Here is a 16694-nt window from a genome sequence, read left to right as displayed (position 1 = left end):
TTTTTAAACTCATAATACGGTACACTTTGTTTCTTGACAAAACCACTTACAAGGAATAGCTCATTTGCTGACGAAACCGGATTATTGATGTGTTTCTATCTCTGCCTTGTGATTTCTATAATAGCAGAATAATGAAGTATTATTTAGCTTAATACAATCACTCGAGTTTCTCTATGGTCTTGGAAGGAAGAGATACAAGCTAGGAACCTTTTTGAGGTATAATCAGTTTCCTATACAAGACATTATATAAATAAAAAGTGGAATTAATTTAAATGACAAGTGGACGGCCGTATATCTTCATTATGTCCTAGGACTAGTGGTACCAGGAAATTACTCAACTGAGAACACTTTGTTATTATAGAGGCTGTGAGAATCTAGAATAGGTCTGTATAAAATAATCCTCTAAATAAGATTAAGGTTAAAGAGCCTTATGAACTTTTATGTTTCCTAAAACAGCAAAACTCTGTTAAGTGAGAGAAAAAAAAAAATACAAGTATGTAACATTTAATGGGACAAGAATACTAAGTCAGAGTGGACTTTTCATTGAGTGAAATGAAGTCTCAATTCCACCGTCTGGCATTTTGCATTTATCTGTCTGCAACGTAATTTCTAAATGAGTTGACTGATTTTTAACCAAATTCAATACCCTCCCTAACAAAGAGTAATAAGATACATCTTAAACCCTTTTTGCTGCTCAGTTCTTTTCTTGCAACAGCTGATAGAATTCTGTAAACTGATCTTACCAGGAAATTGTACCAGCTTGTTTTGCAAATAACTGGTTATTATTTAAAAAAAGATCTGTGTGAAAGATACGTGCATGGCCATGGCTTATTTGCAAATTGGGTTTACTGCTATGTCCCTCAAGTAGGACTCTCACTTGGGGTGAATACATTCCATAGCTCAGCGGCCTTTCCCACAGGAAACCTGTTGAAAACAAAGATAGAACATCTTGAAAACTTGCCTCTTGTTGTCGCCATGGGACAGAAGTCCCAAAGAGCTAGTGATTTCTCCATAATTGAATGATTCTTTAGAACCGCTGGTTAGGGAAACCAGTGACAATGGAAGCTCGAAAGTTGGGCTGCACATATTGGACAATTAGGGGTTCCAGAAGATAAGTAAGTGAATGCAGGCTTTGTTGATTAAAACAACAACAGAGAAGCAATTGATAGTGAAGCATTTCAGATTCTCCTTAGCCAAATGATCACATATCGTCGTTATCTGGAAGGCTGCTTGGTTAGGATGGAGACTTCAGCTTGTCCGGTAGAATTGCTGGGTGGTGGTGGGGCTCGTGTTTTCTATGGCAGATACAAAATAGTTATGCACTTCAGGTTTAGGGTCAGAGCAAAGGAAAACTACTCATCAAATATGCCTTCAAAATGGATGTAAACTCCAGAAGTGTGTAGGCTACAAATTGTGGGGCACAGAACTGCAGAGGAAACGTAATGAGCAAGGGAGGAAAGGTGTCAATTGTACGAGGCTATAAACTGTGATGCAGTCATTTTAATTAGGGGTTTCCACCACATTCTCTGGGCTATTTTGAAAATGTGAGAATGTGTCATGGTATACCAGTTGGATCTTTTAAACTGGATCCTAGAATTAGAATAGGAAACTCAGTAAACACGATGCATCTGAATTTAATAAAACACCCGAAAGTAAAGTGTTTTCCTCAAATGTGATTTGAAGAATTGGATTGAACTGGGTCGGATGGAGGCCAGCCACAGAAGCAGAAAGTTGGCCGGCGGTCCACACGCACAACAGGGGATGCTAACCCGCCAACTGTGGGGAAGGAGGGAACAAGGAGAATAGGGTGAAGGCCTGGTTATGCCAAAATATTCATTCGTGGTTTCAAAGGGCTCTGAAAGTATACATATGTAAAATAATTAACCTGAGAATACAAAACGGGAACAGAAAACTATTCATTCGTTCCTTATTGATGACAGCAAATTCACACCTTGGTTCTGGACAGAGATCTGGAAAAGACGAAATCTACACCTCTGTTTTATCATCCTTGGCTGCATCACCCTTTCTCTGTGTCCTTTGAGAGCCTCTCATCTCCTATTTTAGTAGTTATACTTTGAACGATGCCAGCTTACGTTTAATATTATTACCTCATATGTATTAAGTGTTTCCATTCAGAGGGCATTTTAAACGTATTTTATCCTTATAATAGCCCTATGAGGTAGAGATTATTATACTTAAAAAAAATCGATGATGACAAAGACTTCAAGAAATGAATTACCCACAGTCACAAAATGGGCACTACTTAGATCCTAGCAGTCAGCCTCCATAGCCCAGAACCCTAACCCCAAACTGTCTCTCATGTCATTATTCCATGTATTTAATATGTTTTTTTTTCCATTGAAATAGAAGTTAAAAAAAAAAAAACAACCTTTATCTCCTTTGTCCTTGCTTTCTCTTTCATGTTGGACAAGCCGTAAATATTTGAAACAAACCCAGAACCGACAAGCAGCCATCAGGCACAATGAGAAATATATCCTCTTATTAGAAGGTGGAGGCGACCGCCTGCTCGTAACTACAGTTCTGGGGCAGGAAGCTTGGAGAAGTACCTAAAGCCTTCCTAAGCACTGCTGGGCTTAATTCTGAAGGGCAGATACCTTTCAGGGATATTGAAAATCCTATGGGACTGAAGGGGCAAAAGAGCAGGGGAAGGGGTTAGGGCTGAAAGGGCCTTTGGAGAAAACCTCCTCTCTTCAATAAAATCAACATGACATAAATTGGGTCTTGGGATCAAACTTCAAAATGGAGCATTCAGCAATGTCTCTGATCTTTGTAACATGTTGTCGTTTTCAGCTGTCACTCTGCGTTCAGCTGTTCAGGTCTCCAAATGTGATTGGTTCTTTGCCAGAAAATAATTGTGCAGGTCCATTCTTAGCTTCTTTCTGAGTGAGCGCTGTGTTCACAGGAAAACATGTTGTTTCTAAATAAAGGCTCCATCTTATTAAATTCTTTAGCCTATGCTTTTTTTTTTTTTCCTGAGTGAAAAAGATTTTCAAGAGTTCCTAGAAAAAAAAAAAAAAACCCAACTCCTGTCATGGCCGTACATGGCTCTGTGCCTGTGTTTTGGGGGTTCAGAACATGAAGGGGAGTGTAATGTACCCAGATCAGTCTGTTCTACAACAGCATTGAGCACCTTACTGGCTTCAATTTCCTTTTGAGATTCGCTCTGTTAAACTTCGCAAGGATAGGTTTGCCTGTATTCCCTGAGTTAAAGAACATGATATTTTATCCAATTTAAACAAGGACCTCATAAAAGCCAACGTGGCAATATGTGCTCCAAATGGTTTCCTGACCTCAGCAGCCACGTGCTCCAAGAGGCAATTAAGTACCGAGGAAAGAATAGTAAATGACACGATTAGAGGGATAATGGAAACTCCTTCCCCACCCCAAATGATTCCCTCTCTACGTCACCCCCAACTTGCATGAACGGAGGTTTACTTCTTTGCAGAAAACAGTTTTGTAAGTGCAACTACTCTCAGGAGCGATTAAACTATTTGCCATCATTAATAACTTAATGAATTAATTGAGGGCATAATTGAGGGAAAATCAGGCATAGGATAGAAAAAGAGAATGGGTCATCGTAAGGCACTGGCCCAGAAGTCGTGAGGACAAGTGTGTTTGTCTCTTCAAAGATGCATCTAAGTGGTGTTCAGGATGGGGGTTGAAGCAAAAAAAGAAGCACAAATAAGGAGAAAGTCAGCAATTTGCACAGTTGCAGAATGCGCCACTTTAGGTCACCCCTGAACAAGACCATTGGTGTCATTCACTTAACTACCGGAAAATCTGTGGAAGGCTATGATTGCAATGATGATAACCACAGAGTTTGAAAGCCACCAAAGAACTGAGGCTACATTTGCTAGCTAATTTACAATATTTGAATGACTGCAACACCACAGATTATAAAAGTGAGTCACCAGAGGCCCCAAGTCAAATCCCTGAGTAGCTTTCTAACTGCCTGTGTGGTGCCAGACCAGAGTTTCTCCCCTAACAAGGGAAGCTGAATGGGAGCGGGGCACACCCACACTTGGCTAGGTTAGAAGCACGTACACCTTATGATCCTATCCACCTCACGGGAAAGCTTATTGAATTTGTGAAGGCCAGACAGAGGAATTACTGGTAATATCTTCCCTTCCTCACAAATCTGTCATTAATCTCCAAATCTATTTGATTCAGGATGGCGTTCCTGGGTCATCGGTAATGACTGCAATTACAGGCAGATTCCAAGTTCTAAAGCATCTAGAAAAAAAAAATCTAAAAGGTTATTTGTTGATTAGGTATTTTCTATTTCAATCTTTGTCACATCTCCTGCTAGCTCACTCCCTGCTGCTTTGGTGTGGTTATCAAAAGCAGAGTTTGCAGGATTCAAGTTCAGCCAAAGGAAACAGACCAAAAATCGGGGAAATGATTTATCTTAATCCAAAGGTGGTAATCCAATTTATTTGACTTGAATGCTTTAGATTTCATCAGCTAAACTAGCAGCGCTAGGGCTTGGCAAAATGATGTCTAGCGAAAGCTGGCCCTGCAGTGTTGACCGCTTGTGAACAGAATGATTTTCATCTTAAAAACACACATTGTTCTACCTTTTCGTGTTTGTGGCTAGCTAGCACAGTTGGTGATAAAGAGGTTGAAGTCTTTCATTTTGATGCCCTGTATTCCCAGTCTGACCAGTCACTGCATAAATGTAGTCGCTGATGATAAGGGAGTGAGAGATGGTGAATGAATTGATGCACGTCTATCTTCACACATGGAAGACTCCCAGGCCAGAGTGCAATGTACCTTTCATGAAGATAGTATACTATTTGAATGGAAGAAGAGATTGTTTGGTCCATATCCCTGAGGCTAAGGAAGACTGAATGCATCCTACTTAAAGAATCTACAATACAGAAAGAATGGAGATTGCATCCCAGATCTCATGGGATCATTAATCTGCATTTATTTAAAACTGCTTTCATGTCTTTGAAAAATAGCAACATAAATAAAGTAGCATCAAATGGGACAAAAGGCCTCTAATTAGGAATCTATTGACCTGGGTTCTGGTTGTGCTCTGCCCCAAGTTTTACGTAATTTCTCTGATTAAGCCCCTTTACCTGTAGGTCTCTAGGTATGATATGAAGACATTCCTAAAGTCTTTATAATGATAATTCTAGGCTTAATTGAAGTAACTTTTTGTGTCCATTGTCATATTGCTAGATTCCTACCACTGTCGTGTTTAGGAAGTCCTTCCCAGTTTTGTTCTATTTAATTTCTGTGGTAGTCAAAATACAGACTGAAGCATGCCCTGGGCCAGCGATGGTGAGGAGTAGGTTGTTGGCATCTTGGAAGATGCATTTAAGAGGTATTTGAGATGGAGGGTGGTGAGAGGTACTCACAAAAGAAGAAGCACAAATAAGGAAAAAGTAGGCAATTTGCCTACTGCACAATTTTAGGTCACTTCTGAACAAGACCATTGCTATCATTCACTTAATTATCAAGAATCCTGCATAAGGCTATGATTTCAATGATACTGCAGAGTTATCATGCCATGGCCAAGAAAGTTAGAGTAGTGATGAATCAATTTGGATTATATCCTCCCTTATTCTTCTACACCTTTGATCTATGGGCCAAATCAGTCTACTTCCTGTTTTAGTCAATAAAGTTTTATTGGAACACAGCCACACTCTTTCTTTATGGATTGTCTGTGGCTGCTTTCCCACAACTCAACTATAGCAGAGTTGAATGGTTGTGATAGAGACTATATGGCCTGCAAAGCCAAAAATATTTACCATCTGGTCCTTTGCAGAAAAAGTTTGCCAGCCCTATTCTACACACTTAACTCTATATGCACTGTTTTTCCATTGCAATGTATGCTGGTTTCTTTTATTTTTCTTGGACTTTGGCTTCTCATCTAACCAACATCTTTGACCTCATTAATGTCCCAACCCTTCCTAGTATTTTTATCCCAGTTCTCCTTGTCTTTCTGTTCATTCTGAGGTCATGCTTTGTGTGTTCATACAATCCTTTCTTTTGACCTAGACTCATTTGCCAATTTAATATCAGCCAACATTCCTCCCTTTAAAACCTTTAAAACCCTCTTAGAAAGTTGGCACTGGAGAAGGATTTTAATGACAATGCCTGGTAGTTAATGCGTCCCTAGTCTGTGCTGCATTGTTCTGAGTTCTTAGGGCATTTGTAGTGATAGATTGAAAATTGTTCAGGGTCAGAGACTAGGTCCTTTGTTTGTTACCTCATATACACAGAACTGCCTTGAGCTGCCAGTGTTTACAATGCTATGTAAATTACTTTTATTTTCTGTTGTGAACAATTCTTCTCCGTGAATTCTCTTATTGACCCCCAAACTTGGCCTGTCCACAAGCATTTCCATTTCTAAGCAAACACAATTCTAACACATTTGAATTTGTTGCTTCAAAAAATTGGTGTAATTCTTTTTACAGAACTTTACAGAATGGTGGTTGTATGCAAGTCCATGAAAGAGCCTTGTTCTCAATTGACAAATGAAGAAATTTGAGCTTGGGAGCCGGCTTGTGTTCTTCACTAGGAAGTTTGGTAACATCTATTATCATATGTAACCTGGTAATGAAAGCATGACTCATCGCAGCTTTAAGTTTGATAAAAGGAGGCAAGTGAATTTTTTTAAAACATTGCAGAAGAATAGAAATGCAATATGAAAAATAATTTGCCATCATATTGTATCCCATTGTTAGCCTAGTCTGTCTTGATGCAAAGACACATATGCAAGAAACACCTTGCTCTTCCCCAATATGCTGAATTCGGCCCTTAAACAATTAGCTCTGATGCTGGGGACACTTGAAATTTCACAAATATTAGTGAAAATACAAAGACACACCCAAAAACGACTGACTTATATAGCTCAAGCTGTATTTCCATTAATGGAGAGGTTCTTCAAAGGGAGAAAGGCATGTTGACTTAGACTGCAGTAGGTGATAGTTCTCTTTGGGAACATAACTGATCTATAATGAGGATTGATTCTATATCTTGGCCACTGTGATCAGAAGGAGCTTAAAGAAATTGCATGATCACCTAACACAAAAATTTAATGATAAGAAATGTCTGTTTTTTTGGTTTTGTTTTTTACTTTCTCGTTCAAAGATTCTTAAAAGTACAAGTGTAATAACTACTCAATAGTAGACATAAAATTCATTAAAAAAAACACTGAGTGAGGGGAGCCTGTGTGGGTCAGTCGGTTAAGCGTCCGACTTCAGCTCAGGTCATGATCTCGCTCATGCTTTCAAGCCCCATGTTGGGCTCTGTGCTGACAGCTCAGAGCCTGGAGCCTGTTTCAGATTCTGTGTCTCCCTCTCTCTCTGGCCCTCCCCCATTCATGCTCTGTCTCTCTCTGTTTCAAAAATAAACAAATGTTAAAACATTTTTTTCAAAAAAAAAAAAAACACTGAGTGAGTAGGGGCAAGGGAGTAAATACAGAATGGGGCTCCTGGTGCTATAGTCACATCATAGGCTCTATTATTTATGAGATATTTTTGCTGTATCTTCTCTACCAAAGGGTATTTACTGTATTACTGGGCAGGCTTATGTGTAAAAAATTTAAGATGGCATTCAATCCCAATGCAGATTTCCCCTCCAACAAGTGGTAACAAACCTTTATTTGACCACTTCCCAAGGCATCATGGGAAGTTTGTTATGAAGGGTGGTTGTTGTTTTTTCCCTCTTTGGTTGTATTTCTATCATTTATAACTAAGAGAAAACCAAAATAAGCCCTTTTAATGTATTTGAGTCAAAGATTCTAGTAAACCTTTGTCTTCATACATGGGATAGTCATTCATGAAGCATTGTGTCAGTTTCTACTCAGAGCCAGGGATTGTGCTGGGTGCTGAGGATATGAACAAGAAGATAGCTTACTACCTGACTCCTAAGAGTTCACAGCTAATTTTTGAGAAGGCAAATAAATAATTCCAGTCAATAGAGGTACGTGTGAGTACTATTGGGACACAGAGAGTAGAAAAGTTTTCCTGGAAGAAGCCTCAGATGAACTGCATCTTGAAAGTCACCTCAAAATCTATTGGGTAGAGAATGTAGGGAAAGGTATTTCTTGACCTGAGGAACATCATGGGCAAGACCATGGAGATATAAGAGAGGGCAACATGATCAAGGAAAGATCAGCAGTTTGGAGTTGTTTGAGCTAAAATATGTGATTAAGGAAAACCATAAGCTAAGACCAACTGCAGATAGACTGAGATCATACAGAAAAACAAAGATCTTTGTGATTTTCCAAAGAAATTTTAACTTTATCCTCTAGACAATAGGTCTCCCAAAGCAGGGCTGTACCTTGAACAAATTTACATTGTAGGAAACATCTTTTAATGTATGAATATAACTGGCAGCTAGAAAACCTGGAGACGGAGTCCAATGAGAAGACAGAACAGTATGGGTATCTTTTTCATACCTCTGGGATGCAACTCCCTGGCATAATTGGCGAAGTAAACTTTTCGAGGTTCGCACGTTCCCCTGCTGAAGAGCAGCATAGTGAGTGATGACCTGTGTGTTCTTCCTCTGGCTCTCCACCAAGCACTTTTCCTTTCTCATCATCTTTGTTTTCAATCTTTCACTTTTTAGAAGGAGAGTGCATGGTATTGATGGCTACTGATAAATTAGTTTGGTAATGGGCACAAAACTAGTAATGAAAATTGAAGGGAAGGGATAGATTCAAGAGAGACTTAAATGATAAGGTTAATTGAATTTGGGGAAACATTGGACACTTGGTGGGGAGGCAGAGTGTGGCTGAGGATCACCAGAGTTTCTAGCTGGGGTTAATAAATTGCACCCCAGTAAAAGTGGACAGTAGAAGAAAGAGAAATGAGAAAAACATGAGTTGGTTTGAGATATGTTGCAGTGTGGTTTCTTAGCGATGTCTGGTCTGCACTGTCTAGGTGTTCATTAGAAATATAAGTCTATATCAGCAGAGAAGGGGGTGAATATATTTATTTGAGAGCTGATGTTATTTCATGGTGGTCAAAGCCATCATAATGAATGTGATCATCAAAGAATACATTCAGAGAAAGAATGAAAACAGAACCAAAGGTCACAAATAAATCCATAGGGATTATCAAACTTTGAGTAATAGGCAGAAGATCTATAGGAAGTGGAAAAAGAGAGAGACACAGCCCTGGAGTGGTATTTCTGAACTCAGAGAGAGTTTTAAGATAATGTTATCAGTGTCAAGCCATGATTGATAAATACAGTTTAAGAATGACAGGTACTGTAAAGAGAAAATTAAGTAGTTGGGTACTCCATCCAAAAAACATTCAGAGTAAATGATTGTGGTGGTTGAGTGGGATGGGTATTTGAGGGGGTAGGAGCCCAACTGCAGTAAATTGAACAGTGTGGGGAATGTAGGAAAATAGAGACAGAGGGTCTGAATGCTCTTAGATGATTTCCAAGAGGCTTGTGTTTTGAACCACGGATTCAATCACCACAACACTATCGTGAAAGGGTAAAACAATAGGAATTGAATGAAAAGGAAAAGATCCCACAGAAGCTGCGGGTTAGAGGGCAAGCTCTTTGGGCCCAGAGACCATGTACCATGTGGCCTTTTGCAGGGCCAGCTGCATAGGCAGGTAACCTGTGTGGTCACACAGGGCCACATGCTTAGAAGGGCCCCCACACTCCATTTAATGTTTTACTGTTTTCATCCTGAAATTTTTTTTAATGCTTATTTATTTATTTTGAGAGAGAGAGAGAGTGAAAGCAGGGGAGGGGAAGAGAGCGAGACAGAGAATCCCAAGCAGGCTCCGCGCTGTCAGCACAGAGCCCGACATGGGGCTCAAATTCACAAACTGTGACATCATGACCTGAACTGAACTCAAGAGTCGGACGCTTAACTAACCGAGCTGTTCAGGTGCCCTGTCATCTTGAAATTCTTAATAAGTTTTGGGAAGGTCACATTTTTTATTCTACATGGAGCTTTGCACATTATGGAGCCAGCTCTGGGCCTTTGTATCTCCCAATTGGCCCAAAGGAAAACTGATTGCTATATAACTTAGATGATCTACCAACCTCTGAATATGAATATGGTGGAAAAAAATTGAGCGTTTTGTCTTATCTTTTGTTACCTTAAGAGCAGCCAGACCCCATTTTCCCACTAATTTGAACAATGACATAATAATTGCTAATGTGTATTGACCAATTACTATGTGCAAGACACTTTCGATGCACTTTCCACCTACTAATTCATTTAACCACTACAACAATCCCGTGAGTAGGTGTCATTATCACTATTCTTTAAAATGAGCAAATGGAGGCAAAATGTGGTAACAACTTACTCAGGGTCACACAATTAGTAAGGGGGAAAGCTCAGGCTCAAACCCAGATAGTCTGTCTTCAGAGTTGGTGAAATTAAACACACTGCTCGGTCATCTTCATTCTCTGGGTTCACAGTCACGGAGATTTTTCTTACCTTTGTCCCCATATACCTAACACACAGCCTATCACCAGATATCTGCTCTGGACACAGCTCCTTCAATGCAGGGAAGGAGGAAAACATTCTTCTCCAAAGGAATTGTGGGAGATGTCCTACGTGTGGGTTTAGGGATCCATAAACCACTAAAATGTCCTGAATTGGAGAACACGTCTCTCCCATGTGACATGGAGTAAGATCATTGAGGTGGAGTATGAGTGGACTATGGTCCCTACCCTACGGTCCTGTCCCCTCCTCTTCTCCCTGTCCCCTCCTCACACCTTTGAGTATCATCAAAACTTTTAGTTCTCTTCCAGAAAGGTCGAGATTTGCATTTAAGCCTGGGATTGCACATGTGGTCACTGTTCTCTGAGAGTTGTACACTTACTATTTTCTCCCAACTTCTCCCATTTCTCAGAGAGTTAAAGTAAGGGCAATCACACTTACATGTGGAAAATAAATTAGTCAAACCCACAGAAACAGAAAGTAGGATAGTGGTTACCAGGTCCTTGGGGGCTGGGGAAGGGGAAGATGTTGGCCAAGGGGTACAAAGTTTCAGTTGTGCAAGGCAAATAAGTTCTGGAGATCCTAACGTATGGCATGGTGACTACAGGTAGCCATGTCATACTGTATACTTGAAGTTTGCTGAGAAGGTAGATTCTGAGTGTTCTTAACACACACACACACACACACACACACACACACACGGTAACTATGTGAGGCAATGGATATGTTAATTGGCTTGAGTGTAGTGATTATTTCACAATTTATACATCTATCAAATCATCTAGTCGTACATCTTAAATATATTACAATTAAAAAAAAGAGTGCAAATAGGTCAAGGCTTTTTTGGAAGACAGTTTGGCAAAATGAATTAAAAGCGTTCAAAAGCACAACAAAGAGGAAGACAGATCACCAACAATAGGATTTGCAGAATGAGGCTAAGATGGGATCCGTCAGCATTTCTAAGAAAAAAATAACTCCAGATATAAAGGGGTAGAGATGGCAGGGTGGTCTTTAAAATTCTCACCGCTAGATGCTTTTGAGGAAATGAATATATATACATATACACATATACTGATGTATATATCAGTATTTGAGTAATATAAACTTATTATTTCGAAGTTTTAGAACTCTGACATTGGCTGCTTATAAAGTCAGTCAAAGGGGCCATGAGAGAGTTTCTAACAACATAAATATTTTTAGTTTTTCAGTAAAGTTTGTGGATAGCAATTTAAGACTTACTTCTGCCTCAGTGTCCATGTGATTATAATAAAGTTTTGAAAAAGTTTTGAAGCAACACCTCCACTTTAAAACTATGGACTTTGATTATCACAGAAGATCTCAAGGCAGCGGTGAGGGGGCAAAATGACAACAGTTCCGTGCTTGTGGCTGCCTTTCCAGGAAAGCTAAAGAACCACAATGTGTTGGACTTGAAGCGTTAGGTAAACAAAGCCATGAGTATTAAAGTTTAGGCTCTAGTGATTAGTAGGGAAGCACAGGATAATAAGCACAGCAGGGTGTCCCTCAAGGTATTTTAGACTCCGACTGTGTTTATTATCCAGTATCAGTATGGAAATATATGCCTGACTACATTTATGGTGCCATTTAGAACTTTAAAATAGGCTCTTATGCTCAGAAAGAGGTTACTAAATTACTCACCCTGTAAGGTTTTCCTCGATTAGCATAATTCTACCCATTCCGTGCCTTATCAAGAATACGTTTCCATTGTGGGCACGTGTTTTGAAGAGACACTTGAAGAGACATCAGGGGTACATATTCATGTCAATCCTGAGGTACCCACCTTTCACCGATTTCATGGTGAACTTCGCGAGGCAACTCCCTGGCATAATTGGCGAAGTAAACTTTTCGAGGTTCACACGTTCCCCTGCTGAAGAGCAGCATAGTGGGTGATGACCTGTGTGTTGTTCCTCTGGCTCTCCACCAAGCTCTCTTCCTTTCTCACCACCTCTGATTTCAACCTTCCGCTTCTTCGAGGGAGAGTGCCTGAGTACGGATGGCGAGCGCGGTAAAGCTGGAAGCTTCGCGTGGACTTCAGGATTCTGTCGTAAGTGGTGAGGAGGCAAGTGGGAGAACCGACCATGTCTATAACCAGAAGTGGGGCTGTCATGAGGAGAAAGGCGGCCATGGTGCTGCCACCACTTAACAGGAGTGGTGTTGCTTCCAGTGGGAACTCCTGCCCTCGGTTCTCTATGTTCATCAGCATCTCTTCAGCACATCATGAAGTTCCTGAGTCCACACTAGGTGGCAGCATGGTATACAGGTCATGTGGGAAGAGCTGAGGCCCCAGCAGCCAGAGCTTACAGGGCTCAGTCACAGAACACGCACACACACACACACACACACACACACACACACGACTTCTAAAGGGTCCCCGCTTCTCCAGTGTCATCTGTGACTCTACTTCACCTGGCAACGTGGGTCTGAGTGCCGGAAAACCCACCCTAGGACTGCAGCCGCCCTCTCTACTGAACCGTGGGTTTCCCTCAAGCATCGTGAATGGACTTTTACTCTGTGCAGCCCTGTTCCCCATCTCGTCCCCGGATGCCTGTGCTTTTACAAGGTGAACGAGGTCTGCAGTTGCTCTACGTTCACTTTGTGAACGCCGACAGGCTCCTTTGGGTTCAGTGCGTGCAACGTGCACGATGGACGTGTTTGGCTCTGCAGGCTTTCCTTGCAGAACTGATGATTCCATTGAAAAACAACCCCCACCCAGTTGCACAGTGATTCAACATCCCTGACTCAAGAGGAGCTGAAAGTCAAAGGGGACCTCTGCTCAGATCAGGAGTTCATACTACAATTTCAAGGGCCGAGGGAGGGGAGTCTGATCTTGGCATCTTGGACACGAATAGGAGCTTAGAGTTCATCCAAGTCAGTCAACCCCATTTGACAGATAAGAAAACTGAGGTCCAGAAATCTGGATTTGCCCAAGGCCACACAGCTTGGTAGAAGCCATGCCGGGACTAGAAAACTGGTTTCCGGACACCCTGTCCAGCGCCTTTTCCATCGCTCCTTGTGTGACTTATAGAGAGTCATAAATACACAGCAGACGAAACCTCAGAAGCCTCTGAGCTGGTTTTCCTCCCCTCCCCGTACCTGGCAACTCTGTACACCCCAGCCCAGCCCGGCCTGGACACCGGATCTCTCTGCCCCCAGGGTCTCCTTCTCCATGGGCAGGAAGGGGGTAGGACAAAGAGAAACAGAGAATCGATATTCATTGGGAAATTGGATGACAGATACAGAAGTACTGAAATACTGCAGTCCTTCCCTTGGCATTTCCTCTTGACCAGAAGAAGGAAATACCAGAAATCTCATAAGCGAGCCCATTTGGGCAATTTTTTTTATACTCAGCATTCATATATTTCACATTTTTCTCCAAACCTTTGAGTACTAATTCAAACCGTCCAGCCTCCAGACCCCCTAGGGGTTCACCTATCACTAAATGTTGTTGATTTGCAAAACACACGGATTCTTTTCATAGAACAGGCTCTGCTTTCATGGTCTTCAGACGCTGAGCCTTTTCCCAATTAAGCGATGCCCCAGCTTCTCTCTGGTTAGGATTACAAACAAACACCACTACCCTTTGCCTTTGCTCCAGCCACCCCTCCCTTCGCTTTGACACATGGTTCTTTTGATCTCAACCCCAGACCATAGCAACAGCCTCCTAATTATTCACCAGCCATAAATCATGGCAGTAATGTGGTCCTTGCTAAGGAAAAGGAGTATTGCTGGGCCATCCGAGTCTGGAAAGCTGGATGTGTTTAGCATTTCCAAAAGCAAAGCAGTAGAGGAAAGGAAAGCAGGAAGAGAAAAGATGTTTTAAATGTTTGTAGAAATAGTTGCTTTGATGTTAAACCCTCTCCCAGAGGAAGTCAAGAGTCTGAAAACGAAGTCTATATTTTCATATTCAGAGGAATAATAAAATCCACAACCCCCATGAAGAGGCAGGTGTATGTTAGGGCCTCCTGCAGTAAATGTGAAGTACATTTCCAAGTCATCAGAGCAAGCAGAATAAGCATGCTTCTCTCTGTCCACCTCCTAATTTTTTTTTTATTTAATTTTAGCTATTCACTTGCATGGGAAATCTTAATTCCTCTGTGACCTTATCGAAGAGTAGTTAATCTGGTTAGATTTGGCATTTTCACCAGGAGGAAATTCTCTGGGAATCCAAAATTATTTTTTTAATTTGTCTTGGGCTGGGATGTGCCACTGAGTCCACAGAAATCCCAGTATTGGTAAGACTGCTCGGTATCAGTCTAACCTATGGCTAGGCCACGTGACTACAATATCTTTCTAATGAGGGTTGTGGGTTCAATTGAACGGGAAATCATTCTCTTTTTACTTTGGGATGTGACATGTGATAAGAGAAAGCTAAGACTATGCTATAGATATTCTTTACTGGTAAATTCTTCCTCAGAAACAAATACAAAATAAGACATTTTTATTCATTCAATTTTGTTATGTCAGCCACTCTAATTGGCTGTAACATGTAGACAAAATGGGGCTGGAGGAGTATCGTGAGGTTTGTCTTTGTTCAACAAATATTTACTGAAAATCTACTCTGGGCTAGATCCTGGAGTGATGACAGCTATGAATTCAAGAACAGATTAATGCACATATTGCTTATGGTACATTAGAGCAGGGGCTCTAGACAAATGCCTAGTCTCGAGCTGGGTTGGCAAACTTTTTCCTAAGTTGCCAGATAATAAATATTTTAGGCTCTGCAGGCTATAGGATCTCTATCATGACTTCTTGACTCTGCCTTTATAACATGAAACCAGCCATAAACAATACATAAAGAGCATAGCTGTGATCCAATAAACTTTATTTAAAAACATAGGAAGGGGGCCAGATATGGCCCATGGGCTCTAATGTTCTAACCCTCGGTCTAGAGGGGGATACCTTTAAGTTTGGAGAAAACTGCAATGAAGAGGAAGTACAGAAAACTAGGCAAAGTCAGAGAAGGGCAATATGCCTAATTAGAGAGTTCGTAGAAGGCCTGGGGGGAGGGCGGCATAAGCAATAACAATAGCTAAGTTAAGACCTGCTGGGTTCCTAAGAGTCAATCCAGTGAAGAGGACTGGGGAAGAATGTTTCAAGGCAAGGCAATGGCACATGTTACAACTCAGAGGTGAAACCACAATCCACAATCCAGAGCGGGGAACTGAAAGTTCTGGATCCCTGGTTGGAGAGAGCAAGGATAGGAAAGATGAAGCGAAGCTGGAGTCAAGGCACAGCATAAAGAGGTTCACCCAGGGGGAAACGGGAGCCAATAAAAGGTTTGAACAGAAAGTCAGAGATCGGGCACATACTTCTGAGAGATCACTTTGGCACTTGTAGAGCAAATATTTTCAGGATCTTTTCAGCAACCTCACTGTCTCCACATCCAAATGAAACAGAAAATGCTTTACTGCTCCTTTCCTTCATCTCCTCTCCAAAAAGTGTTCCCAGGGACAGCGAATACATTTCCTAGAATTCTTCCCACAGCATCTGTATTTTAATAGAAATCAAAGCCTAGGCTAAATGGATGAAATTCTAATGGTAGAATTTTAGGCAATAGCCCATGCAAGGAAAGGATTTGGTTGTGGGAGGAGAGGAGAGGAGAGGAGAGGAGAGGAGAGGAGAGGAGAGGAGAAGAGAGAGACTAAAGCAATCTCAGCCTCCTTGAAATCATACCACATAGTCATTTTTTCCACCAAAGCATCAGGTTCCACTTATAAGTTTCTCTTCACGAAGTTTTCTAACTAAATTGTTCAGTTGAATCATCAGAAATTGAGATTTTATGTTAACCAAGTAATCAAGATTAACCAGGATTACTAATCACATTAATAATGTGAACCCTTCGGGGCGCCTGGGTGGCGCAGTCGGTTAAGCGTCTGACTTCAGCCAGGTCACGATCTCACGGTCAGCCAGGTCACGATCTCACGGTCCGGGAGTTTGAGCCCGGCGTCAGGCTCTGGGCTGGTGGCTCGGAGCCTGGAGCCTGTTTCCGATTCTGTGTCTCCCTCTCTCTCTGCCCCTCCCCCGTTCATGCTCTGTCTCTCTCTGTCCCCCAAAAAATAAATAAACGTTGAAAAAAAAATTTTAAAAAATAATGTGAACCCCTCAATATGATGCACTGAGAAAGGTACAAAGTAATTTCTGCGATATTCTTATCAAAAAATGTGGAAACTCACCCTAATCATGAGAAAAAATCAGATGGACCCAAACTGAGGAATATTCTCCA

Source organism: Herpailurus yagouaroundi, unplaced genomic scaffold (genome assembly GCF_014898765.1).
Source record: "Herpailurus yagouaroundi ecotype Mexico unplaced genomic scaffold, PumYag 142, whole genome shotgun sequence".
Lineage (NCBI taxonomy): Eukaryota > Metazoa > Chordata > Mammalia > Carnivora > Felidae > Herpailurus > Herpailurus yagouaroundi.
This window is presented reverse-complemented; position numbering follows the sequence as displayed.